Raw genomic sequence first — 26394 nt, 5'->3', positions numbered from 1 at the left:
CTATTGACTTACAACTGACCTTTCCACTCCCAACAAAACCACGCAGTACTAATGCTATGCACAGCCCAGGAGCTGCAGAGGAAGCAGAGGGAGGAGTGTACACAAGCTGCCTGTCGCTTTCTCTTTCTGACAGTGGGAACATCCCTTTGCTCCCAAATCCCAAACAGGTGGGACATGGGCTGACACTCCTCCCCTGCATTCAGTGCCAGGCCTTTTTAGTTTACACTGGAAGGAAAAACAAGCATCCACACAATACTTGGGAAAAGGACTGCAGCATCCTTCACCCAAACCCAGATTTTTAGAAGGCTGCTTTCTAGAATATATACTTCATACAGCCTTTAGAGATAGGCCATATTAAATAATGTAAATGGATTCATTTGAAAAGTCATTTGAAGGAACACTCTTACACTGTTCATTATTTTTTTTAAATCTATCCTTAAAACCCTGAAAAGTGGTATTTTTCAGTTTTAAAGCTTAATGTGTCTAGTCATGCTGATTACAAGTTTATAAGTAATTTTCTGGATTATACAGGAAAATAAACACAAAAATGAAGTGTGTAATATAACCTTACAGCCACTGGCATTTTCTACACTGATAGTCAAATTAATACACTGAAGAACCTGGATGTACAGTACACGCCAAGAGACTCCTAAGGATTAATTTGCAGCCCACAGGAACTGCAAGTCATGAACTGATGTAGAAAATAATCTGAAGCAGTGCAGAGCACACTGTAACAGCAGCAGCATTTTGATTATTTGAGGGAGAAGGAGACTGAGAAAACTCAGGAAAGGAACTGCTTATTGTGCAAATTTTTTGTTTTAAAATAGATGGGGTCACCCTTAATAGCACATGCTGTCAATAACTGAGGCATAGTAATGTATTTAAAGGCTACAGGTGAAATTTATCTTGAAGGTAGGGGTCTGATAGTGGAACTGTGATCCTCCTGGCTTCCATTCATTTCAAGGTGACAAACTTTTTCTTCAAAACTTCTCAGATGCATGAATTTCTGTTTCTAAATATGATCACAGGGCCTGTGTCTTGACAGAAACCTGTGGTCTGTTTTATATCTAGCTCTAGTTGCACCCCACAAAAGTTCATGTGGGTTATTCATCCTCTCTGACAATGGCTTTGAAAACATCAGAGAATATTTAAATCAGGCTCTGCAAGAAATGCAGTGCTATTGAGCATTTTCTTCTAAAACACGGCCTAAAGAAGTGTCTAGTGGCAATATTTACAATGAATTACATGCAGGAAATCCAGATTTGCTTCCTCTCTTCCTACTGGGGGAGTTCAAAACTCTGAAGGTGTCAAGGGAACACCTGGTATTCTTAGGAGGGCAGAAACCTTCAGCCTAGAAACAATTTCCCTTCCTCCTATTGATGCCCCTCCAGTCAACTGGGAAAGACCCAAATTTGTTGGACTGTAGAGAGAAATAACAGAAGTGAGTGTTCAGATATACTGAGTATTTTGGTTAGGTTTGGATTTCTAGGTTTGGTGGTGGTTTTGGGGGACTGTAAAGAAATTGGGAGGCTCTTAATACTATTTTCAGCAGGCAAGAATGCTGTGACTGCCTAACACTGAGAAACACCAAGCCTACTGAAGATGTTTAATATGCATCTCCTAATCCCTATTGGCCACTTACATTGCATGGATAACCTGGGACATTTTGACCCACCAGGTTTTGTTATTTGTAGGGCTTTTCTGCTCTGTCATCAACAACAGAGAGCAAGGCACAGTCTCGCTGTAGCTTTATGTCAAATAATTGCTGTACACTCAATAAATGCTGGTGGTCAGAGCACCTGCCTCACTCCTCCTTCTAGATGCTGCAAGTAGCAGGCTCTGACCTCAGTGCTCAAAGCCTGTGCTGCAAGATGGGAAAGGAACAAACTTCAAAGTCACAAACTTTGGAAAATGTAGAAAATCTGGAATGATAAAAATGGTTTGTTTTTTTTTTTTATTTTTAATGATTGCTGTCAGCTTTAGTTTAAAGTTGCCTTCCCCTTTCACAATCAGTAATGGGTTAAATGAAAGAAAATTGCCATCGTCACAGAAATGGTTGGGGTGACTTTCAGCCACCCATTAACAAACGTTTTACACAGAGCCTGTTTATTTCCCTGCTTGAGGAGTCCTTTCAAAGCGCAAGTATTGATAAAGTTGAAAATATCTCCTTTCTAGCGGCATGAGCGTGACAGTAATGCAGAGCTGGAGAAAATGCCGAGGAGGCCAGCAGCTATCTGAAAACAGGGACAACAATCAACTGCCTGTTCAGGAGCCATTTAGGGGATTGGGTTCAGCCTATGTCAGCGTGACTATAGAAAGAAATGGATTTCAACATCCAGACTTGGCAGCCACGTTTATTGTCTCAGTAAGCTAAACCACAGGGACGTTAGGACTTGAGGATAATGGTCAAACCTTGGACTGGACATGGGAACCAAGTTCTCAGTTCTCCAACTCTTCTGCACCATAATAAAGGGCTACATTAAAATTCAGGACTTCTCTGCCAGGGGAAAAAAAGACGCAATTGGAAAATTATGGTTTTGACATAACTGATATGGGAGGAGAGGTTCCAAATTCAACATAATAAATCAAATAACTTCATGTTAACAACCTCCACAGAGTAACAAATTTTCCATCTTGCTGTAATTTACCAGGACACACACACCTAGCAAACCCTGAAAGCACACTATATTGCCATTTGTATCATCTATCTCCTTTCCTGTTAACAGATAAAACAAGAAAATAACAAATAGGTAGCATGCTGCACAGAACTGATTTACAAACCTCTTAAGACTTTTTAAACATCCCAGTGGCACATGTTGTTTGCCAATACAACTCAACATCAGGCAGAGTGCTTACAGCATAAACCTAAGACAGATGTTATTTTGATAATAATTTCAGAAAGCATTTCAACCTTTATTCCACTGTTTTTAACTCACTGCCAATGCTGACCTAAAAAAAAAAAAAAAAAAAAAAAAGGCAATCCAAGCCTGTTGCTCAGTTCAGCCATTAAGCTCAAAACAAGATGTCTCTGTGCTCTTGCCAGTATTTGCAAATCTATCACATCTAACTGTGTGGGAAGAAGTGCTGAGCTCCAGGGACTATGGGACTGATGTGCAGGGACAACTGGGATGGGATTCTTTTAAGCACTAATGTGCAGCGTGGGTTTTTGTCCTGGTAATGTATTGGCTCTGACCCTTTTTATTATTCATTTCCTGTCATGAAAAAAAATCAAAACACAAACCACTTGCATGTCAGCAACAGAGGGAAAAAAAATCTTCGACAGCTTTATCACAGCAGAAGTAAACAGGCAGCTTCTGATTTTCCTGTGAAATAGGCAAGGAAAAAAAATAAAATTCTTTCCAAAGTGAGGCATTGAAGAACTTTCTTTTGTTTCTTAGCCTGTTTTTACTTCAAAAAGAAATACATTGTAGAGGATTTTAGTACAGGTTGCAAAGGGGTTCTTTTTCTTGTTTATTTGATCTACAGACCAGAAAATAAAAGAAAAAAAAACCCCAAACCAAACCAAAAAACTTGCTCTTACTTCTGAAGGAAATAGTAGCTTTTGGCTTCCAAAGTAGAATATCTTAATATAAGTTTACAGTCAGGAAATTAGTAGTCAATACAATGATAAAGACAAAGCCCTCTCACATGCAAAGTGTGTTAAAAAATTCACTTTATTTCCATGTCATGAAACACTTCTGCTTAAAAACGTGCTCTAGCATACGGACCAACATATTTGTTCACTGCTGTTTGTGCTCTCCCCAGGAAAGCTCTCTCCTTCATGCTGTGGCCACTGGGAAATAGGAGTTAATCTTTTTTGGAGAGTATCTACCAAAAAGAAGGATGGGCTCTACTTCTCACTAGTATAACATTACAAGTAATTCTCAGAAAACAAGTATCAATCACTACCCATTTTGGAAAGCTTCAGCTAAAGAACAACCAATCCTTTTTACCTAGTGAATCTCTCTTTGGTGGAAGGTCCCAAGCAGATTTAGCAGGAAAGCAGGATCAGCTTGGCAGATCTTTATTCTCAAACCCTGTCAATTCTCCAGCTTTCAGAAACTTTCACCCCAGCAGAAATGAAATCAGCCTTTGCTGGAGTCAGTTGGACCAGACTACTCAGAAGATATACTGAGCCATCAAAAGGAAAGTGTAAAAAAGGATAGAAAATTATATAAAAACTAATATTAAGAGTACAAAGAAGAGGAAGAAGATTTTAATTACTGATATATACAAAGTAGGAATCAAACTAATAAAGAGGAATTAGAATTACTCATTTTTGTCTATAAAATGCTGGTTTTAATCACTCCAGAGAGGCTGATATGAGCAGAAGGGAGAACATCTTATTAACTAGTATTTCTTTCTCTAGATTTCAGCATGTAACTCAGTCCAATCACCATAAGCATCCCATGTAACCCACAGAGGCTCCTCCTCCAGAGATTGTCTGAGAATCTAAAACAGGCTCCTGCCCCAAGCTGCCCTTGCTGGGGCAGGGGTGTGTTTTTCTCTGGCACTGTTTTGTTGATCCATCCTTGGTTGTGTGTCCAGACTATGAAAAGCCAAGGTCAGAGTGTCCCTCTTCTCCCTGCCTTCTCAGTGTCCTCAGGAAGAACGATTGGGCGCACTGACCAGGAGTGAGACACACCCCAGGAGGTGCCCCAGCTGGGCAGAAAACTGCTTGGTGCAGTTATTTTCTCAGGGTGGGTCCAAAACCCATGTGAAATTCACCCAATTCTCAAAGCCATTGCAACTCTCCCAAGGGAAGCCTGTGTTCAAAGTCACCAAGGAAGTCATCCCAGACTCCACAATGCTTAAATGCTACTGACGATAACTTGATTACTTGCATCAGATTTAAATGTAGAATATTAATGAATTTTTATACACACACATATTTGCATATATGTATGTCACAGAGAGAATGAGTGCACTCATGGGAAAATACTGACTATAGGAATGCATGCATGTGCATATTTAATACTTCTTTTAAGAGTATCCAATTTCACAAAGTTGAAGACAATTATAAAACCTCATCAGCAAGGAGAAAGAAGTTAAACAGAGAAATGTGAACGGTAATTGGAAGATGTTTGAAAACACTGCTTAGGCCTACATGTCATTACTAAGAAAAGTTTCTCTGGTTGAAAACAAACAGCTGCAAACAAAAACAAATTTAGTCTAGAAGAGAAGCAGGTATTTAAAAAACAAAAGCAAACACAATATGTAAGGAGCAGAGGAAAAATGCCAAGCTGATTGCAAAGAATATCAATAAGAGGTAATTATGAATCAGAGTCAACAATCCATACATAGGAGACAGAGAATTCACCTAGATCTGCAGGCAAGCTGCATCAGCTCTGCCAAAGACAACTCAAGGTCACTTAGCAGAGCAAATGTGCTGGCTGCTCACATAAACACAGTTTTCTTTAGGGAAACACAACTCGAGTGCCAGCCGCCTACGCTTTCCCAGTCACCCCATCTTGCACTCCCCTGGCTTTATTCTGCTCCAGTCAACGTCTCAGCTGTGTCCAGTTTTGACACAACACTTCATGAAAGCCACAGATAAACTGGAGAGCACTTAGAATCACAAATACCCAAACAGGCAGTTTGCTTTGCAAAGAAAAGCTGAGGGAACTTTACATATTTAGTCTGGAAAGAAAAGGTGAAGGAGTACATAGCTGCTGCCTTTCAGCATCCAGACATCACAACACTCCATTATTTTTCATGTATGTGAAGAAAAAGGAGATAATTTGGATTATATCAGTTTAGATTTGATATTAGGAGAAAATTGTGCGAGTATCAAGTTACTTACACATATGAAAACATATATACACACAGAGGTCATCAAACCCTTTTAAGTTGAAATTTGCAAGGAAAACTTTAACAAATTTTTCAAGGGTAAAAAAGTGTGTTTGATCTATCTCAACACTTGCAGCAGCAGAAGTCTAAATGCCTTTCATCTCTGTATTTCTATAACTCTCTGACGTTACATTTACAGACTAGATAATGACCAGTCATATAGAGTTCAAGTTTGCATGCATCTCATACACAAAATAATTATGTTGTTAAAGGAGAGCAGCCCAATGGATACAGGAACACACACTGACAATCTGGAGACCTAAATTCCATTAGCAGCTCTGCCAGTCACTCATTGTCCAACTTCTCCTTTTTTCCCCTTTCTCACATAGAAAACAAACACTTACAAGCTAAACAAGTGCTGTTAGCCTGCTTAATTATTGTTTGAGAGAGGTGACAAACTGCTTAAAGTACAGGACGATTAAGGGTCTGTGTTTTAATTACACTGATTTCATCCTAAGTCTCCCAGGATGACGATTGCTCAAAGCCTTAGTTACAGTGGCAAAAGACTGTCACATTAAATCTGTGAAGACTGAGCTATTATGACAGCAAATTATGATGACAAAATTCTGTTAGTTCAAGTCTAATGAAACATTACTGCACACACTAGGATGAATGTTAAAATATTTCTGTGCTGGTCTATGTGCAGGTTAGTACATCAAGATGATGGCAAACTGAAGTTAATGCAAGCCTGCAGAAATGACATTACAAATGGCAAGATGATTGCAAAATGATGCTGCTGCAAGTGAACTGTGATTAAAAAATAGGTTTCTAAACACAAAAATGTGCTAAGGGAATGTAAAAATAAACCTACAGGAAAATAAAACCAAAGACATTTTACTTAAAGCAAAAAACATGCTTGATGCCACTAGTGCTGCAGACCAATTCCCTGCCAAACTGGCCAACGTTGATTAGGAGGCACAAAGCCAGGATGAGACTGCCTTACAAGTAACTGCCAATAAATTCTGAGTAATGGTATCACTAGGACATTTTTTTCCACTAAAATAGGTAATTGACTCTGTAGAAACATAAATAATTTTTGAAAAAGTGCTCAAGATTATTGTCCCATGAAAGAATCTGGTTTGATCAGGAAATTCCTTCCTAAATTTAATCATATTGATGTTTTTCTTTCTTATATTCTGGCAGGGTTACTAGCACACGTCTAGAACCCGATTGTTCATTAGGCCAAAAAGAAATTAGTCCACTCTCAGGTAAATTCAAACACACAGGATCCACACCATTATAAAATTAAGGAGATTAGACCTTTAATACGCACAGTGTTCATAATATTTTAATGTGATTAGATCAGTAACACCAAAGATATGCTAGTGTATTTCCTTAGAGCAATGTTGGATTATTACTTCTAACATATGAGGAGAAAATAATTCAAAACCTGAAAAATTCTTCTATTTTTTCTGCATTTGAAGTCTTTCCTCCTTGCTATAATATTTCTATCTACTGCTAAATATACAAGAGATACACTTCATTTCTAGTTTGGCTGCAGCAGGTACTCTGTGTCCTTTCAACAGACTGGTGTACCTCTCTATCTGTCTGACTCTCTCTCTCTAATGTTTTCCAGCTTATTATCACCCAAAATATGTGATACTCAGTTCCTGATGAATTACACTGGTGAACTGAAGTGCTTTGGTTAAATAACAGGCTTTGTCAAGTAGTTTAGGTAGTGCCTGACCTTTAGGTGAAAATCTTGCATAATTTCCCCCCATCTAGTAGAGAATAAAATGAAAAATTTCCTATTCTTGAAAATTTGTAAGTTTTTACTGGCCAAATTACACATCCTATTCAGCAAAATGATAGAACGGCAAAATCTCACTAAAAATAAATAAATCTTAATAAGGTAATCTATTGCAGGGATAAGTACAGCATGACTCGTGCATTTTTCAGATTTTTCAAAATAGTTCCATAGCTGACAAATTAGTAGTTGGAGTAAAGAAAAGGAGATCAAAATGATGGTTCAGGGCTTCAAGTCACTCTGATTACAAAATTGTAAGAGCCATTATGACTGCATACATTACATTAAAATTCATATGGCTTTTCTGGAGGCACACAGACATTCCACCTGAAGGCATGGACTTTTTAGAAGACTGGGAAATCACTACATCCAGCTACTCACTAATCTGTCTGTTGGCATGGAACCTCTGCCAGCTGAAGTTACCTGTGAATCTGAACTGAACATAGGAAAGAAAACACAGACTGAAGTTTTAAAAGATGAACCACACAAGTGCTCCCTCACTCTGCCTGCTGATTTCAGTCTTACTAAATACACTCATTCCAGTGAAAATATACACTCTGATGGCAATAAGATCTGTAAAATTTACTGAATTCAGTGATGTTTTATAACACAGGAAAAGAACAGATGATGGTAAAAATTACTAAATTTTTTGAATCATTAATGATAAGCAACAGCAATCAAAGTCACTTTATAATAATGTCATAGAGAAGGTCCAGCTAAGGAGTTTTGAAATGTAAAAATCTGTTCTCTAAGGAATTACTTAAAATCTTAATTGTTTAAAAATACCTAATTTCCTCAGTGCACCAATTATAGGTAGATTGTTTTGAGGCTTTTTAGCCTGCTAGTTGCTTATGCAGCATGTATACAAATACTTATCACATTAGACCTGTGGGTTGACAAAAATCCAAAGGGACTGTGTGTTGCATGTAAACAACTTCTTCCTTTAAAAACACTTCATGTAAGTTTAAAAATGTAATTTAGATCAGAACTGGAGCAGCTTTGTTACTAATGTGGAAAACAGAAATTCTTGCAGTCTTCTCTGTTATAGATCCACTAACATACAGCCTGAGTGCCTTTCACAGGAGTAAAATGCACCTCAAACTATTTTTATGCAATAAATCTTGGCTTATGCTTGTTACATAAGTAAAACTAGAAGACATATTAGCACTGGAGAAAGTGGGCTAAATTTAAAATTCTCCAAATTTAATCAGTCCATGGAGGATAGAGCAACATGTCCCATATGGAGGACAACAGCAACACAAGGATTCAGAGAACAAAGTATTGGTCACAACCTCTGTAGGCTTGATGAGACATTCAGATGACTAAATGTATTTTGTATTATTTTATGTGCTTCATGGTAATTTGCCTGGCCTATAATAACTTCTTTTTTAAAGGCACAGGCCTTTTACAGATCTTGGGTTAGAACCACCAGCCCCAGCCAGAAGTTCCAGTCACTGTCAAACATTTTAAATGGCCTGTGCATAAAAACCTGATTTATTCCCTACTAATGCAGCACAAGTATGACTTCTTCTTTCCTTTTTAAAAAACAGAAGAAATATTTCAGATCAAAGTACTCTTTCACTCTTCAATCATTCCAATTACTTATTTTCCCTGTTTGATAAATATATAAAACTTCTCATAAGGATACACTTGACCAGAATACAGATGTATCAATGACTACTACTACAATTCAAAGAAATATTTTTAAGTCAAAATATGCAAATAGTCTTGAAATGATTTAATGATGACATACATTTCAAGAAAAAAATTAATCAAAAAACTCAGTAAGTTCTTCAGCTACTATGTAAAGCTGTTTCAATATCAGCTGGATAAAAAAAACCTGCCAAATGCAATGCCCATTTTTTAAAAACCTCTTCCCTCTTCTGGAACTAAAACCCCATAGATCTAATAATGATATCAGTCTAATTTTCAGAAATTGCAATTAGAATAGAATTAACAGACACAGATATGCATTAGTGGAGAAAAGTATTTTACAGGAGCAATCACACCTCATGTGTCTGGTAGGGTTCTTTGAATGAGTCAGTGAGCACACAGTCAAGAGAAACCTGGTTTATGCAATTTAAATAATTCTCAATACTGCCTCATTAGAGAACTTAAAAAAAATAAAGATGTCCTAGGATAAGAGATCTACTTTCACAAACAAATAAATCATTAAAACACAAAACTGCCAAAAGCATTCAGCTTTCTCAAATGTGTATGCCACCAGAGGTATCACAGATAATTGCCAGGACTGGTCAACATATAAGGTACACTGATTATCACTACATGGATCTAGAAAAAGAAGGCAACTTTCAACTTTCCTAATAGTGCTAAGGTATTCAGGGAAATAAAAATGAAATTTGGCTGCAGAGAGATGCAGAAGAGTCTCAGAGTGTCAACTGGGCAATAAAAAAGACGGATGCAATTCAATATTGAGAATATGTGGAGAAAAAGAAATCTCGAATTTACGTACTCAGCATGAGCTCCGAACTAGTTATTACCACTCAGGAAAGAGATCTTGGAGTTATAAAAGGTCTATGAAAATATCAACTCCATCTTAGAAGCTGTCAAAAAGCAAATCAAATGCTGGCCATTACTATGACAGGAATAGAGATCAACATACAAAATATCATTATGGTATTATTTAAAGTCTTCAGGTGTTCACACTTTGAATACTGTGTGCTGTTTTCCTTCCCCTAACACTAAAATGATATAGCAGGAATAGAAAGGACAACAGAAATGATTGAAAGCTAAGGAGAAATGGCTTCCATGTAAAGAATGACTACAGAAGAGTCTTCAAGGTAAGGTGAGGGGAGGGTGAATGAGCATGCAAGGAGGATGAAATTGCCCAGGGAATGCACACCAGCAAAAGGAGAACAGCATTACATACTGAGGGACCAATCATCTAAACCGTGCTAGAGTGGGACTGAGGCCCAAACAGGCACAGGTAAAAGTCCACAAAGTGCATCCTGGCACCATGTCTGACAGTTTTCCAAAATCATCCTCTTGATGTACAGTGGACAAAAGAGCTGACCCAATACTGGTCTTCCTCACATATGCTGGGAGCAAATCAGAGAGGTTGGCTTTGCTGCTACAGAATCCTGGGGTTTGTCTGTGCCTGAAACGCTGTGTGCATTGTGGCCTCCAGGAGGATGCACTGAAGTTACAGAAAAGCAACTGGAAACAATCAGGGGGCTGGAGCAGACTCAGAGAGCTGTGATGCTTCAGTTTCTAGGGGAGAAGGCTCAGGGGAGATAGGACTGAGGCTTGAAAAGCATGAAGGGTGTGAACAAGCTGCATAAGGAAATTATTTACCTATACAACTTGGTATATGATGCCCATTTGGTTTGAAAGACAAAAAGAGTATTTCTTCAGCCAGTGGGCTACCAGCTTCTGGATTTTGCTGCACAAGGAGTTGATGGAAGTAGATGTTTTCAGCTGGTTTAAAACAGAGTTAGACAAATTGATGGAAAACAAGTCTGTGAACAGGTGCTAAAAAGGAATGGGGCCAGAATGTAACCTGTAGCATTTTTAATACAGTGATTGCAGATGCTGGGGGAAGATGAGAAAATGGATCTCAGAAAGTGTCCAAGCTCATTTGGTCTCCCTGACTGTCCTCTCCTGTTGCCATTTTCAGGAGAAATAATCCCTGGCTTGATGCACCATTGTTCTGACCCAGCAGGACATTTTGTATGAACTTAAGTTACAGGGAAAAGTAGACTGCAGCTGAAGGCGGCTGAGGTGTACTAAATCATGAGTCTTTAAAGAAGATGAACAGAGAACAATTTTTCACTGTCTCTTAGCACAAGAGCTGGGTAGAAGAGCAAAAAAAGAGAAAGAAAATCAGCAGGTGACTGGTTCAAAACAAGCAACAAGAAATACCTCTTCACACTGTGTGTAGCTAAGGGACAGGACTCAGCTGCTGGATGTTGTGGATGCCAAGGATTCATGGCACTTGGCTACCCTGGGAGCTTGGTACCAGCAGAAATGCCTCCCTGGCACCAGCAGAAATGCTGTGGATGTCAGGTGTCCTCAGACAGTCCCCTCAGGCACACAGCCATTTCTTAAAGTAAAAAGGAATTGGACACATCACCTACCTGTGCCCCACTTCAAGCACTAAGGAACACTCTGCAGACAACATTATTGCAGTTCTTTTCAGCCCCACAATGCAGTCATTTCTTTATTTCCTCTGCCCCAGTGCCTCTCAGGCAAAATGCTGCTGCTAAGCTTTGATGGGAACAGTGCAACACAGGTTAAATCAGTGGTATTATTCTCACCTTTTGTAGTTACAGCCACCTCTGAATTTAATAGTGCTGCATGTTTTAGTACAGCAGTGTTTGCATGACAAAATATTAAAGAGCTTTGCACCTTTTTACCATATATCCTGCTTTCAAGGGTTTATAACATAGCTGGGAAAATGCTCACAGCTGAAGATCAGCATTCAAAGTCTCAGTGTGGAGGCAGCATTTCATTTCAGTTGTGAGAGGGAAAACAGTATGTCATTTTTATAACTATCAATAGAAGGCTTCTGTGGGGTTTTTACTTTCTGGATTTTTTCCTGTTCTAAGACATTTTCCTGTTTCAAGTTAAGCAACTGGATGTATTAATAAGTGACAATCACAGCATGAACCAGGAAAGATAACTGTGTTTAAAAAAAGATGGTGCAAAATCAGTGTACATTTTCCACAGTTTTACATGAAGCACAAAGCTCCAGTTCTGTAAAGCATAACTACATAGTCATCACTCCCATGCAGAGCTGACAAAACTGCAATAGGTTTTAAACATGGGGTTCATACTTTTACATTCAGGAGAAAAGATAGATACTAACAGTAAGGGCATGCGTAAGACAGAGGAATTCTTAGTTTATCCAAAATATTGCAAAGAATCAAAAATCTGTTCTTTACTTTAGAGAATTCATGGTTTAAAAGGGGATACCAGCTTTACTTTCCAATTTGCAAGTTGTGCTGGTTGTTTTCACTGGTATTGCTTCAGAAATATTTACTAATTGCGTAGTCATTATATCAAACATCTTGTTTGGTAACATAACATTTTAATTTGTTCACCTTTCTTCCTACCTGCAAACATATTTGTCTGCAGTCCCAAAACATGCAACACAAACATATACATCTCTGTGGAATTCAATTCATGGCATGGGTGAATAAGAGGTTAATTCATTTCCAATATCTATCACCAGAGGTATTGAAATAATAAAATGTTCTACTTTATTTAAGCTTGCATGCCAGTCCCTTCTCTCAAGAGCTTCATTTGAATGTGCGAAAGCATAAGGAAATAACCACATATTATAAATAACCATCCCTACAGATTAAAAAAATCACATTGAACAGAAAAACCAATAAATACATTTGGGCATGGACATACATACACAAAAGACAAATATACACACACAAGCAAAGATACACATCTATAATATTATTTTAGAGGAGATATATGAACATGGAGTGTGGAAAGAAAGGGTAAATGTCCAGGATTCATTGCAATATGGAGTTTGACAGGAATAGAATAATTGCTATACCTAGTGCTAGAAAGGGCTTCTAGGCACCTCAGTTTAAATGTTTCTAGAAAAAACTGAAAGCTTAAGACCACTGAAGTCTTCCATGTAGGCTCAATCTTCAAGAGTACACCAGGGCTTTTTCCACTAAGGGATAAGCACATCTCCTTCCCAGTTGACAGACTGCATGAACCAGAGCAGAGCTTCTCACTGCAGAGCCGTCAGCCCAGCCGCAATCTGGAGGTGGTAATGCAAGTCACGAGCAGCTCTGTGTGCTCCATGTGGTGACAGTTCTTAATTTCATTTCCAGGGAAACTCCTCACTGATCAATCTGAGAATTGTCTGTGTCTAATCCTTATTCAGGAAATATGTCTTGACATAATCAACTTTATCAATTATTGCACAATAGCTAATCTCTTGCTACAGAAGAAAACACTGAGAAGGCGTGATGGCCTTACTCTGAGAATACTTCACCTGTCCCCTACATCATTTCTAGACTATTAAGCCTCAGAGCTCAGTATAGTTCAGAGAAATTCACTGATGGGCCCCTCCAGGGCATTACTACCAAGATGACACGATATGTTATAAACATACACAATTGCTTGAAAGATATTAATTGCAATGTACACTCTTCTGCTAAGTTCTTGCCAGCAGCAATCTCAAAATTAAATCCCTTCTATGTTGTTTTCATATGCACAGATATCATTAGAATATTCTCAGGGCAGTCTGCATCGATGGCTGTGTGCTCATCTTTCAAGTGAATCCCATGGTCTGTTCCAGTTCTCTGGGTGGTTGCCTACGTGGGGGGATTTGTGCAAAGTCAGGCTGTATTTGAATTTACTGCTCAGCAAGTCAGACAACTCCTCATGTGCACCACCTCGTGGGAGGAAGCTCTTCTGCCTTATCTCAGAAAATGCAGTTGCACAGGGGTGCTTTTGGGGCTCAATTAAAAATGTCAGATGAGGGTTAAGCTATTTGTTCACTGTAGAAATCACGCTGGTGTTTTTTGTGTTCCTTTCTCCACTTACAGATATGCCCTTATAGATTATCTTTCCATATCCTTAAACTGTGTTTTCCTTCAGCCTCACCTCCACTACTTAAAAAATAAACAGCCTATCATCATAAGGTAAAGATTTATTGATTCCATCAAAAATATCCCAAGTTTCAAGTTCAAGAGAGGCAGAGGTTGTGATGCATGAAGCTTGGTTTCGCTTGCCTGATCCATTCCGCAAAAAGTCTATCCTAACAATTTCTTTTCATAGCAAAATTCTTAGAAAACAGCTGTAAGCCTTCAGTGTCTTAAAGGCATCTTTTAAAAATATTTCCCTCAAAAAGTAAAGCATTGCCAAAAATACATCCTCTTATGTACAAATAGCAGTTAGTTCATTGAAATGCAGTTTAAGAACTTCCATGAAAGAGATGCATCCTTGAGACAAACAGGACATGAGATTCCAGAACTCAAAAAAACCACATATTTTGTGGGTATATTTTAATAAAGGTGCCTCTATTTCAGCAGGTTTTCTTTTATTAACTGAGAGTTTGAAAATTCCTCCAGGCTCCAGAGAGGAGAAAAAAAAAAAATTATTGCATATGTCCCTTTGAATGTGGAGGTACTGAAAAAAGGGGGGCCCCTCTGCTTTCCTTCCCTCCCCCCCGAACAAATGCATGCTCATACACACACATAGACTGGAATACCAGTTTTAAAATGTACAGAGAGACCCTGCAGAGTCAACATTAACAGAACTTAAAAAAGCATGCAAAAAGCCAACAGAGGAAACCCAAAATATTAAAAACGATGCCCAGGGGTTGACGGAATAATGATAAGAGATTCTCCACTCAGCTCTGCTGTCAGAAACACTCTCCTCAGACAGGGGCGATTTAATCAAGCAGGGACTGAGTGCAGTGGAGGTGGAGGTGTGCATGCCCAGCTGCCCACCAGCCTCATTCCACATCCTGCCTCACTCTCCCACGACTGGCTCTTTGTAATTGACTCCTGGAAAACTTCAGAGGCTTTGTGAAGGCAAAATGGGGAATAAATGCAGCGTGGTGGGTGTTGGCGGCTGGATCTTAGGAGGAAGATTCCTCTGGGGCCCAAACCTCCTGTATCCACTTGTGTAAAACCAAGGTGTTATTGTGTGTAAAATGAACCATTTTTGGCCCATGAGCCTGGGTGCAGGGTGATCCCCTAGTCCCTGGGCTATAAACCCCTAGGAGCACTAGCTCTCCTCATCAGGCTCATGCAGCTTGAAGGGTTTGAAGGGCAATAATGAGGCACCAGCCAGCATATTTAAACCCACAGCACTTACAGCAAATTCATGTGTGACACAGGATTGCACAATGAGGTGCAGAGCGTGGCTGCACACATGCAAAGTGACCCCACAGGCTCCATCCTGGAGCAGGGAGCAAGAAACCATTAACAGCAATATCACTCTCCTTGCAGCAAATGATTTGGGGAGGGAGAGGGGAAGGTGCAATGACTCCCTGAATTCACCCTCTCCAGGCTGAAACCTTCCACCTTGAAATGCAGAGGAGTGAATGAACACCAGAGAAAAGGGTGCCTGTCAGGAAGTGGATGTCTGCTTAACAACTGCATATATGACCATAAAGTATCCCCAGCACTGCTCCTGGGATTCTTTTATTAGACTGACAAAATTTTAATTAGATTAAGAAAACATTATAGGTTTGGCCAGCAGCTCTGCTCCTTCCACCCACAGAAATATTTTGAGTGTATCAAACTGGTGAGGATTCCATCTGCAGCTTGGGTGCAACAAAGCTGTAATGGACTTGTGACAGACCACAATAGTCAGAAGTTCCACAGGTAAAACAGAAACAAGATCATTTAAGAACAATGCATCACAAAAAATAAAAATAAGAAATTTTAATAAAAATAGAATTCTGGGCTCAAAAGTCAGCCTGATTTGAGGCAATATTTTTCACAAAGGTTGAATTGGCTCCTTGTAGAAATGGGAACTTGAATTTTATTGTGTGTCTAAGGACACTTATGACACTGTGCAAAGAAATCTACATTATCAGTAACAATGTTGACAGGACCAGACCACAGAAAACCAGTGACTTCCTTGTGTCTAGAACAGAGTGATTTTTCTGGTATTCTGAAAAAATCCTGGATGATTAAAATAAGTCACCTCTAGAAGATTCTAAGGGCAAGCTTCAGGGAATAGGGATTTAACTGGAGAGAAAGATGATATGGCATTAATAACTACTGGGCTCCCTGCCAATGAATGGGAGAGGCTTGTCAAAGACACCCCAAAACTTAAACCAGTAACTTCTCATCAAGAATATGCAAGAATATGCAAGATCATCCTCAAAATAAAAGTAAGCCAATAGAAAGCAACAAGAAATAAGACCCTCAGAAAAAATAATGCTCCCCTGATTCCTCTTAATTATGCAAAAAAGAAGACAGGACTAATTTCCATTATCTAACCAAATGCAAACTGGGAAATAAAAGTAATTTTTTTTTTCCCCAAACCACCAGGTGCCGTGCATTGTAAATCTCCTCCCTCTTCTTCCAATCATGCAATTGGAAGGTTATTTGCATTTTTTATAAAGTACCTGCTGTGCATTACAGTGTTCAGGCAGAGGTTTACTCAGAGAGGAGGAAGCACACTGGAGCTTGCAGCGTCAGATGATGAACCTCTGTCACATGCTGTGGCTCAGGCATCCCTGTCAGATCAGAGCTGCACTTTGCCATGTAATGAAGCAACTTAGAACTACTTATTCAAAGCCTTGAACTTAATTAGCAGTAGAGCGAGGCAACTAACTTGCAGTGAATAAATTGTCAACTTCGTTTCTTTCTATTCATGAACGTTCTATGATTAGCACAAATTATTCTTATAATTATTCAAATTTAATTCACCATATTATTAAAATAATATTTAGTCTACAGCTCATTCACCAGGAGCATGAATGTTATAAATGAGTTTATTAATTCTGAATATATGAGTTGATCACATGGTTCAAGGTGTAAAGCTGAGAGTCAGAGTGCCCGGGCAATTACCTACAGCAATGAGTTTTACATCAACTTCCCTGCTTTATACTCTGAACACTGAATAAATGTTGGATAAATTGTCATTGGTCCACTTATTCGCTAAGCACTTTTGGAAGAGAAACACAACTGAGACACAAGTAACACATGCGAAGGTTTGCAAGGGGAAGGGAAATACAGGCAAAAAGTTACAAATGGAAAACACTTCACTAGGATTTTTCACAAGTTCAAACACCACGACTCTTGGACTGAAGCCATCAGCAACTCCCAGTTAATAACATCCCTGTCGATAGGAAGAGAACTCCCGAGAGGATGCTTCACTCAGAACTGTGCTTGTAAGAAAGCTGATAAATCGAAGTCAGCATTTAATAACCCAGCCCACCCAGTGCAACTCCAGGACAGGTAAATTCATAGAACCTAAAGTACCTAAAACAAGAGTTTGCTGCCTTGATTCTTGTGCTGCCCTGAGCTCCTTCTGAGACCTCTGTTCTTAATTTTTTTTTCCTTTTTTCTCTGAAGGATTTATTTCAGAAGATCAAATGCAGTTGTCGTCTTCCCCCTGTGCCTGCTGCCTCAGCTCCAGCAGTGGGTGAGGGAAGAAATCTGAGTGCTAATGAAAAGGACATTTTGGATTATGGAATAAATCCTTCATTCAAAGACAGAGAGAGACTTTACCACAGTCCATAGTGACAAGGGGAAATGCATGTAAACTGAAAGAGGGTAGGTAGGCTTAGATTGGACAAGAGGAAGAATTTTTCACAATGAGGCTGGTGAGACATTGGAAGAGTGGAGAAGTTGGGGATGCTCCAACCAGGGAAGTGTTCAAGGCCAGGTTGGATGGAAATTTTATCTAGTAAAAGATGTCCCTGCCCATGGTCCAGATAATTTTTAAAGGCCTTTTCCAACCCAAACCAAACCATTCTGTGAGTTTGTGAAAAAAAAAGCACCAAGATGAAAAGGAAGCGTGAATAGGGGTATGAAACAATTTGCATACTAAAGGAAAAAAAAATAGACTTTATGCTGAAGAGAAAAAAAAGGTGTTTGCAAGCAAGTAAGCAGGACTCTTGTGGCAGAGAGAAGGGAGACATGTCCTGTCACTGCAGCTAAGCCCTGTCCCCCAAGCCCCTGGGGAACCCAGTGGCCTGCACCACTCTTCTGTGTCAGCTGTACTCAGGAAAACCTTCACACATGGGGTGATCCCACAGCCTGCCTTGGCCACCTGCAGATGGCACCTGGCAAACACCCACCACACTGCAGGAGTGCTTCAAGCTCAGCCACAGATGTTGAGAAAAATCAATGAAGAACACAGAGCAGTGAACAGGGTTTATCAGCTGGAACACTGGAAATGGGGAACTATTGACCAGCAGATCTGTAACAAGAGGAATTTGGGACTTGTTTCCTTTGTGATCTTTTTACCTGAGAAAGCAAAGTAAAGATGCCATTTAAGGCACAAAAGAGTGCCTCTAGGTTAGTTCTTGATAACCAGAGGCTGGAGAGTTCTCCAGCCCAGCCCTGGTGCAGCTCCCAGTCCAACCCACTCTAAGACCTCCCTCTCTGAGCACAGGTAGGGCATGAGGGATCTCCTCATGTTGTGATGGTGCCTCCTGCCCACAGAGATTGCTTTCAAATGAAAGCTTTTCCATAGACAATTGTCAAACAGACAGCACAGTATGACAAAAAAGCCTCTGGTCTGACTCAGTAAGCAGTGTGTCTGTAGTCTTTGGTAATTCTTAACGATTTTTATGCTATATATTTATGTGTTGTAAATATCATTTTGCAGTATTTTTCTTGCTCAGAACTAACTATTGGGAGCACCATAAGATGTCTTAAAAGAGATTTCCCCTGGTTGGAAATTGAAGCATTTTTTACAAAAGCATGAACACACTTGGGCATATTCTCTTTTAAAAATCCAGACTGTAGGCAGAGCACGTAAGAGATTATATAACGAGGAGTGATATGCATAAATGCCTCCTTGTTTATAAATGCAAACCATACCTTCCCCCCGCCATCCCTCTGCCCCCTGCAAGTATAAAAACAGGTCAGAGGAAAGAAAAGGTGCTTCTGTTATGATGGACTCATTCCAGGGGACCTGCCCTTTTGTTTGGAGGGACAGGCACACAGAGAAGTAGCCCATCTTCACTCTTCTGCTGTGGTGCTGAGGGTGTCTGCCTCTAAAAACTTTGCAGCAATTCTTGACACCAATATGTCACCATCACTTAACCTATTATGATCAGTGCACCCCAAAGTTCAACATCTAGCTGAAGCTTTACACCAGCACCCTATGAAAATTGCCCATAATTTGAGTAAAATTTCTGTTAGCACAGTTAGCACTGATCAAAGTTCAGATTTCTGCAAGCTCGAGTCAAACTCTTCCAATCAACCAACTGCACATATTGAGCAATATATAACTATTTACAGCCAAATATATAATGAAAATACTGTTTCTGCTAATATAACAATGCAGGATGGCTGTTCAATTGCCTGTGCAAAATGAGCTGATAGTTGTGATTTAATTTACAGTGGACAAGAGAAAATACTGTAAGGAATTCTGATTGTTTCTTTTCATTGGTGGAAGCTGAATAGAAATGGAAAGTAATCTGCCCTACACTTCTATGGTTCATGAAATAATCCACAAGAAAATCTACTTTTAAAAAATATCAAAAAGGGAAAGAGAAAGGAGGGTGTCAGCCATAGATGAATAATACACAGACATGTCCACGGTGATCTGAATAATTCAGCACACAAAATTAAAGCATGTTTCACATCTGCCACCATAAAAGATAAAGCTATCTAGCCTGTTTTAAAAGTATGATTACAAGGGAACACTTCTGATTCACGCTCAGGTCTGGTTTGAGTGCCAACCCTATGGTCCCCACCAAAGAAGATCTCAAAGCTCTGGGCTGAAAGAGCTCCAGCTGCAAAGTTTTAATTGACTAGAAACTGGCAGCAAAGTTTTCAAGTGCCACCTGTTCCCAGTAAACCCCAGTGGTGCTGAGCAGTCAGCCAAGACCCTGCACCCTTGGGACACCTCCATCCACCAAGTGAGATGCCCAAAAATGACCACTGCAGTTGTTTCTGTGCCTGCATTGAGAACAGCCCTGCTCTCACCCACCCTCCCTACACCTCATCCCAGAGCCCTGCCAAGCCTCATTCTCACCTGAGTTTGGGATGCCAGTCTAAATAGCAATCCTTCTAGACTCCTTGACTTTCTGTGTCTGAAGTTTCAACACACCATCTGAGACTACAATTGGTTCCAAACGCACTGATCTTCCAGCAAATGCTTCTTTTCCAAGTGGAGATAGACCAGTGGATAAGCACCAAATGGTTCTACTAGGTCCATATGTCTTTGAAATGTTCACCAAGATGTAATGAGAGAGAACTCAGCGAGCAGAAAATCCCTTCCAGCTTTGTGAACGGCATGTGACAGCCACACCTTTACTGCACCATCACACCTTCACACCCCACCTGCTGCAACACCGGCTCCATCTCTTTGGGGGAGCCAAGGGGGGCACTGGGGCAGTGCAGCTGCTGCTGCAAGGAGGCACTGCATTCCCAGCCCCAGCAGAAGAGCCCCTCGTTCCCAGGGAGAGCGGTGCCAGCCAGCCCGTGCCGCTGGCAGGGACACTCCTGCCGCGGGCCAGGCGCTGCCTCCGCGCCAGCCTCCCCCGAGCCAGCTGGGGATGGATGGCTCAGCCCTGTCCCTGGACCAGCACCAGCCCTGCTTCCTGGAACCCCCCGAACATTTCTCACAAAGCACCAGCACAGTCACACACATCACTGCCTCGGTATTTTATGTTAAGGGGCCTACTGCAAACAATGCTTTTTTTATTAAATTACTGGTTTTTAAAAAGCGGCAAGGTGTGGATTTCGTATTTTCCGTACAAAAGCGTTGCTGCCAGCTAGTTTTTCCAGTGTAAATTCTCTAAAGCTTTCATTGGGCTTTTGGGAAAAACAACTCGTATTTCCTCTAAATAAGCCTCCATGAAATCTGACGCATTGTTTTAATTTTAGAAAGTTATTTATACTGGAAAAAATACACACTAGGTATTAAAAAAAAAAAACAACAACAAACCAAAACCCCAAAAAATAAACAACCTCCCCCTTTAATCAGAATATGGAAGTCACTGTGTTTTTCATCACTGAACAAGCAAATCCTTTTTTCTTTGGTACCCTGGAGTATTAACAGGTGGCCATAGCCCCTAGCTGCACGAAACTACCATATGCTACAGAGATCAAAATTAATAAACTAACAGTACAATGTGCCAGTTTATTGTGCTTGCATTTAATTTTAATTTTCTTCTTGGTGTTTTTATTACTAAAAAGACAAATTTGGTGATTTTTAGCCTTAATATCAGTAGCTCCATTTTTGAATTGTTTGTTTTAGCCTCATACCAGGTAAGTACACATACAGAAATATTTTTCTGACACTACATTTCAAAATACTACTTCATTTGTACTCCCCTATGACTCTCTATTCTAAAACATTAGCATTTACATACACTTTAAGGGCTTCAGCAGTAGAAAATTTAACAAATTTCCTCTGACATAAGATTATGTGCACAATAAAAAATTATCTGAATCTCATTTAACTGTACAAATTCATTTCTTGTTAAATACTAATCAGCCAGAACAAAGCATCACACACAACCTTCTGCTCCCTTCTCTACTTGGCACTTTAAATGGTTCTTAAAAAATTCTCTTTGTTTTCCTCCACAAAAACTGTTAATAATTGAAAATGAAACCCACTGATGCAAATACTAGATGAATATGGAAACCACAAAGCATTATTTCACGTGGAGGAAATGAGCAGAGGTCCCTCCAAATATAAACAGGCAATGCTTATCCTACTCTTCAGAGAACCCCAGTGTTGGCTCCTGAATTGAAGCATCTGCCAAAAACTACACAAAATTCTGTGTCCAAAACCAGGAGGAAAACATTGTCCATATTGTAAACCATTTGCATGACAATTATGGCCTTGAATCAGTAACCTTCTATTCATGTGAGTAATCAGTACTCCAGTGAGTGGTTTCACTGACTCCTCAGCCACTGCTTGCACACAGATGCACTGTAGAGGGTTTTGTCCTACTGAGTGGGGTGACTGCCAAGACTTACAGGGTCCAGCACAAGTTTTATGTTGAAGTTACACCATCCCTGACCCTGTGTAAAATTAGGGTCTTGACCCCTCAAGAGCATTTCCCAAGAGCAGCCCCAGCTGTCCTCTCTCCAGGCATTTCTGGGAGGAACTCTGCTAACCTCCTTTCAGCTGCTCATGGGCTGTGCTGCTTATTGCAGGAAGTTCTGACAACACTGTGCAGATCCTTTTGACCTTCATCTTGCAATTTGATTGCCTCGCTCTCAGGGCTGGTGCACCTTGACACTGGGAAGAGCATCCTGTTCTGGGTTAGGGGCAGGTTACACATGACTGCACAGTAGTGGCAGGGAGAGTTAATGTTATCATCTGGGTCCAGAGACATTCCCTTAGGTGTACAGCACTGAAACAATGAAATAAAATAGCAGAATTCACTGATTTTTTTTTGCTTTCTACGTTTTTCCTGCAACCTCCCAAACACTGAGAAAAACAGAGACCTTTTCAACACACCCCTCCCCAAAATCGTTTCCTCTCCATTCTCAAAGGCTAGGAGAGAAGGAACAGAAGCAGTGCTGTTAATCCTTCCTCAAAGTACTCACTCAAACCCACTGAAATCGATGAAAAAATCTTCCAGTGATGTTAACAGACTCAGATCACAGTTCTCAGCAGACATGAGCTGTCTCCAGCACATCATCCTGGAGAAAAAAGACAGACAGGCAGAAGTGCCATCTGCTTCTTGCTCAGGTAGGGTTGGTGTCAGCTGAATCAGAAGTGCTCAGTCCCAGGGACCCCAGGACACACTGGCAACTTCAAAGACATAACAGAAAACAAAGCAAAAAAGCCCACATTCTAATCTAGTTTGTCAATATGCATGGACTTCATTGAATTTTGTGATTCATGCCTCCAAACACAGGAGGATTTTTTTTCTCCCTGAAAGAGATTGTTTTGATGTTTTCTAAATAAAGCATCTTCATGTTTAATTTCCAAATGACACTTCAAAGCTAGATGAATTATATCACTGGAAAGCTTTTCCATAAGGAGCTTTTCAAAGGATGCCAATTCTTGATTTTTGCAGGAAGAGAAAAAATTACCTTTTTTCACTTTTTTTTTTCATTGCATCATGCAGTCAGCATATAATTTAAAGTAAATTATTTATATAGCTCTCATCCCAGTCATTTGGTTAAAATAATGAAAAGACATCTTTTCAGCTATGACACATGAAAACTTTTGAGAAACCACTAAAATGGGAACCTAATCCCTTAATCATTACTGAGGAAGAAGTCTACAAAAATCAAATGCAAGTTTTACTCCAGAGAATGCAGAAGAATGAGGTTATAAACTATATATGGTTTTTCCACTCTTTATTTTTATCCCTTGTTTTCATTTTGCTTTATCCTTAGTTCCACAATAGCTCAGTGTAAGCTTTATTATCATTGACACACACCAGAATGCCCCTATGAATTTGTAAGATCACAATATAATTCTGCTAATCTAAATATTTTTCTTATTTAGAACCAAGTTAATGCTCAGTCTTAAAATAATACCAGTAGTAATAGTTAATACAATCCTAATAGCCAGAAGACAATAAAGAAACCCAATTCAGAATAACATGTTCTGGAGAAAGCATCTTCCAATATCTCAGCCTTGAAGATCTATTTCAATTAACATTTGAGGAGATCTGAAACATCATAAAATAAATGTAAGTACTAAGTTTCCAAGAAACATAAACTGAACTGTAATTCCATTGCACACGAACATATTCCATCTTTCAAAGAGCTGAACTGTGGTTTCCAGTATTGGCAGGAGGCCCTCTTATAATGACATTACATGTATACTGTAGTTCCCTTGATGTCTTTCATATTTTTTCATAAACAAAATTACAGTGACAGTGCAGTTCATTACAGGAGGTTTCATTAAAGAACTGGTTTATTTTAAGAGAACAGCAGCAGAAAACTGTCTTCAGGGATGGAGTCGAGTAAAAAGTCTGATTATGCCTCCATGAAAATCAGGCAGAAATTATGCAGGATTTTGACACTGTAACACAAGAAAATCCTCTTAAGAGACACAGGGAACAAACTGTTCCACTGTGACACGCATTAATAAGCAGGTGCAGCCCTGTCAAGTTGTTGAAGGTGACAAGTTTGGCCCTCATGCGCCCTGGCTTCCCATCCTCTCCCAGGGCAGGCAGTGCCCCAGCTGCAGCCCTCAGTGCTGGAGGAGAGACCCCAAGGGGGACCACAGAGTCACAGACTGGGCTGCACTGGAAGGGACCTGAAAGATCTCCTACTTCCCACCCCTGTGCCAGCAGCAGCAATGCCACGCACTAGATCAGGGGCTCAGGGACCCATCCAGCCTGGCATGGAACACTTCCAGGGATGGGGCAGCCACAGCTCCTTTGGGCAACCTGTTCAGTGTCTCACCACACTCAGTAAAGGATTTTTTTCTAATGTCTAACCAAAATCTACCTGCTTTCCATTTAAAGCCATTCCCTCTCGTCCTATCACTGCATTTATCAAAAGTCCCTCTCCAGCTCTCCTGTAGATCCCTCTAGGCACTCGAAGCTGCTCTAAGGTCTCCTCAGAGCTTTCTCTCCTCCAGGCTGAACAACCCTAAACCTCCTACAGCAGAGGTGCTCCAGCCTCCTGACCATCTTCATCACCTTCCTCTGGATTCACTCGCACAAGACCACAGCCTTCTCATGTTGGAGGCACCAGAGCTGGACACAGCACTTCAGCTGGGGTCTCATGAAAACAAAACAGAGGAGGAGAAGCTGTGCCAAGGTGCAGCAACTGGGAAACAGCTTTTGCCTTGCCATACTGAGTACCAGAGTGGGTGAAAACCCACTATGCAGCTCACTCATCTTTTACCATCAGGGCTGCAGCTGGCTCTGCAAAGAGCAGTAAAGTGGGGTCTCAGCAACTTATTATATTTCTTCTTCCCATTCCAGTAAGACCAGCTCCCAGAAAACATCACTGCCTTCTGAGTGGCTGGCATTATTTTGAGTCTGCCACTTTTCTTTCACAAAAAATAATCTCCAGTTTTGGATTAATCAACTGAAAGGTCACCTTGTTGTTCAAAGTTTTCAAAAACTTAATCCAAATAAATGTGATGTGGTAGTTTTTGTAACTGTGTTTCTCACTCGAATCAGATATGCTGTCTCCTATTGTTACTGCAATTTACCTCCCTTGTATATGCTGCTAAGACAAGACACAATCAACACCATCTATGACTTTAGGCAATGGGGTTGATGGAAGAGTAATTTCTCATTTTATTTTTTTGTTGACACTATTTTCACTCTGCTCTCTGGCATGACAGCTTTGAGGTATCTGTGATAAAGATATGCAGTCAAGAGCATTACCGGCTCAAAAACACTCTATGCCCGGAAAAATTCCAGGTTCCAGGATTCCAAAAATCCTATTTTTAATCCTCCTCCAGAAGGCAAATGTAATTGCTCTTTTCTACCTGGGCTCTGACAAAGTACTGAAGGCTATATTTAGAAAGAGCATCTCCCTGCTATCATTTCCCCCTTAGGCAGGGGCAGTGGTTGAGCACAGTGACCTCTCCTCTTGTGCAAAGTCCACACACTCTGGGCTATGTCTGTAACCCAGCCAGCAGCACGACACCAAGCTATTATCTCTGACTTATGACCACAACACATTTTAAATGTGAGGTCCTTCCAGGTTGTTATGATTCCTTTCAAGAGCTTCAATGGAAAAAAAAATAGAGAGGGGCCTTAGGACAGATTTTCATCATTCTATGTGGTTGTCAGACTGTTTTCCTTTATTGACACTATGAATACATAACTCACTGTGGTTTCTGAAACATGTTTAATGCATGATATATTAAGAGCTGTAGAAAACACAATATTAAAATTCTAACATGAAAAATTATACCATTATGGCTCATTACATTCTCTGTTGCAGCCATCTGAACTGTGAGAAACGTACTGTCATCCTGTCATCTACTTCTATAAGATCTGTGATCATGTTGTACATGATGTCATTTATTTCACAGATATGAGGAGGATAAAGTCTTCAAGTTCTGAAATGTATCATAAATGCTTGCTACTGGTCACTTGAGAAGAATACTCAACTCTAGATCTGCAGAATCAAAAAACCTCAAAGAAACTCAAGTTAAAAGTCGAAAATAACTGATCCAAAGCCTTACATACATAGTAGGATTTCTATTTTCAGTAA

At 40.0% G+C, this 26394-nt stretch overlaps 1 protein-coding gene across 6 annotated transcripts in view; it reads right to left on the bottom strand.

The window, feature by feature from the left end:
- The window catches only part of DMD (dystrophin), a 1152080-nt gene that overhangs the window by 980373 nt on the left and 145313 nt on the right, over positions 1 to 26394 (bottom strand). The window lies entirely within an intron of this gene.

This window comes from Lichenostomus cassidix, chromosome 1 (genome assembly GCF_008360975.1).
Source record: "Lichenostomus cassidix isolate B80296 chromosome 1, HeHo_3.0, whole genome shotgun sequence".
In the NCBI taxonomy this organism is placed as follows: domain Eukaryota; kingdom Metazoa; phylum Chordata; class Aves; order Passeriformes; family Meliphagidae; genus Lichenostomus; species Lichenostomus cassidix.
This window is presented reverse-complemented; position numbering and strand designations above follow the sequence as displayed.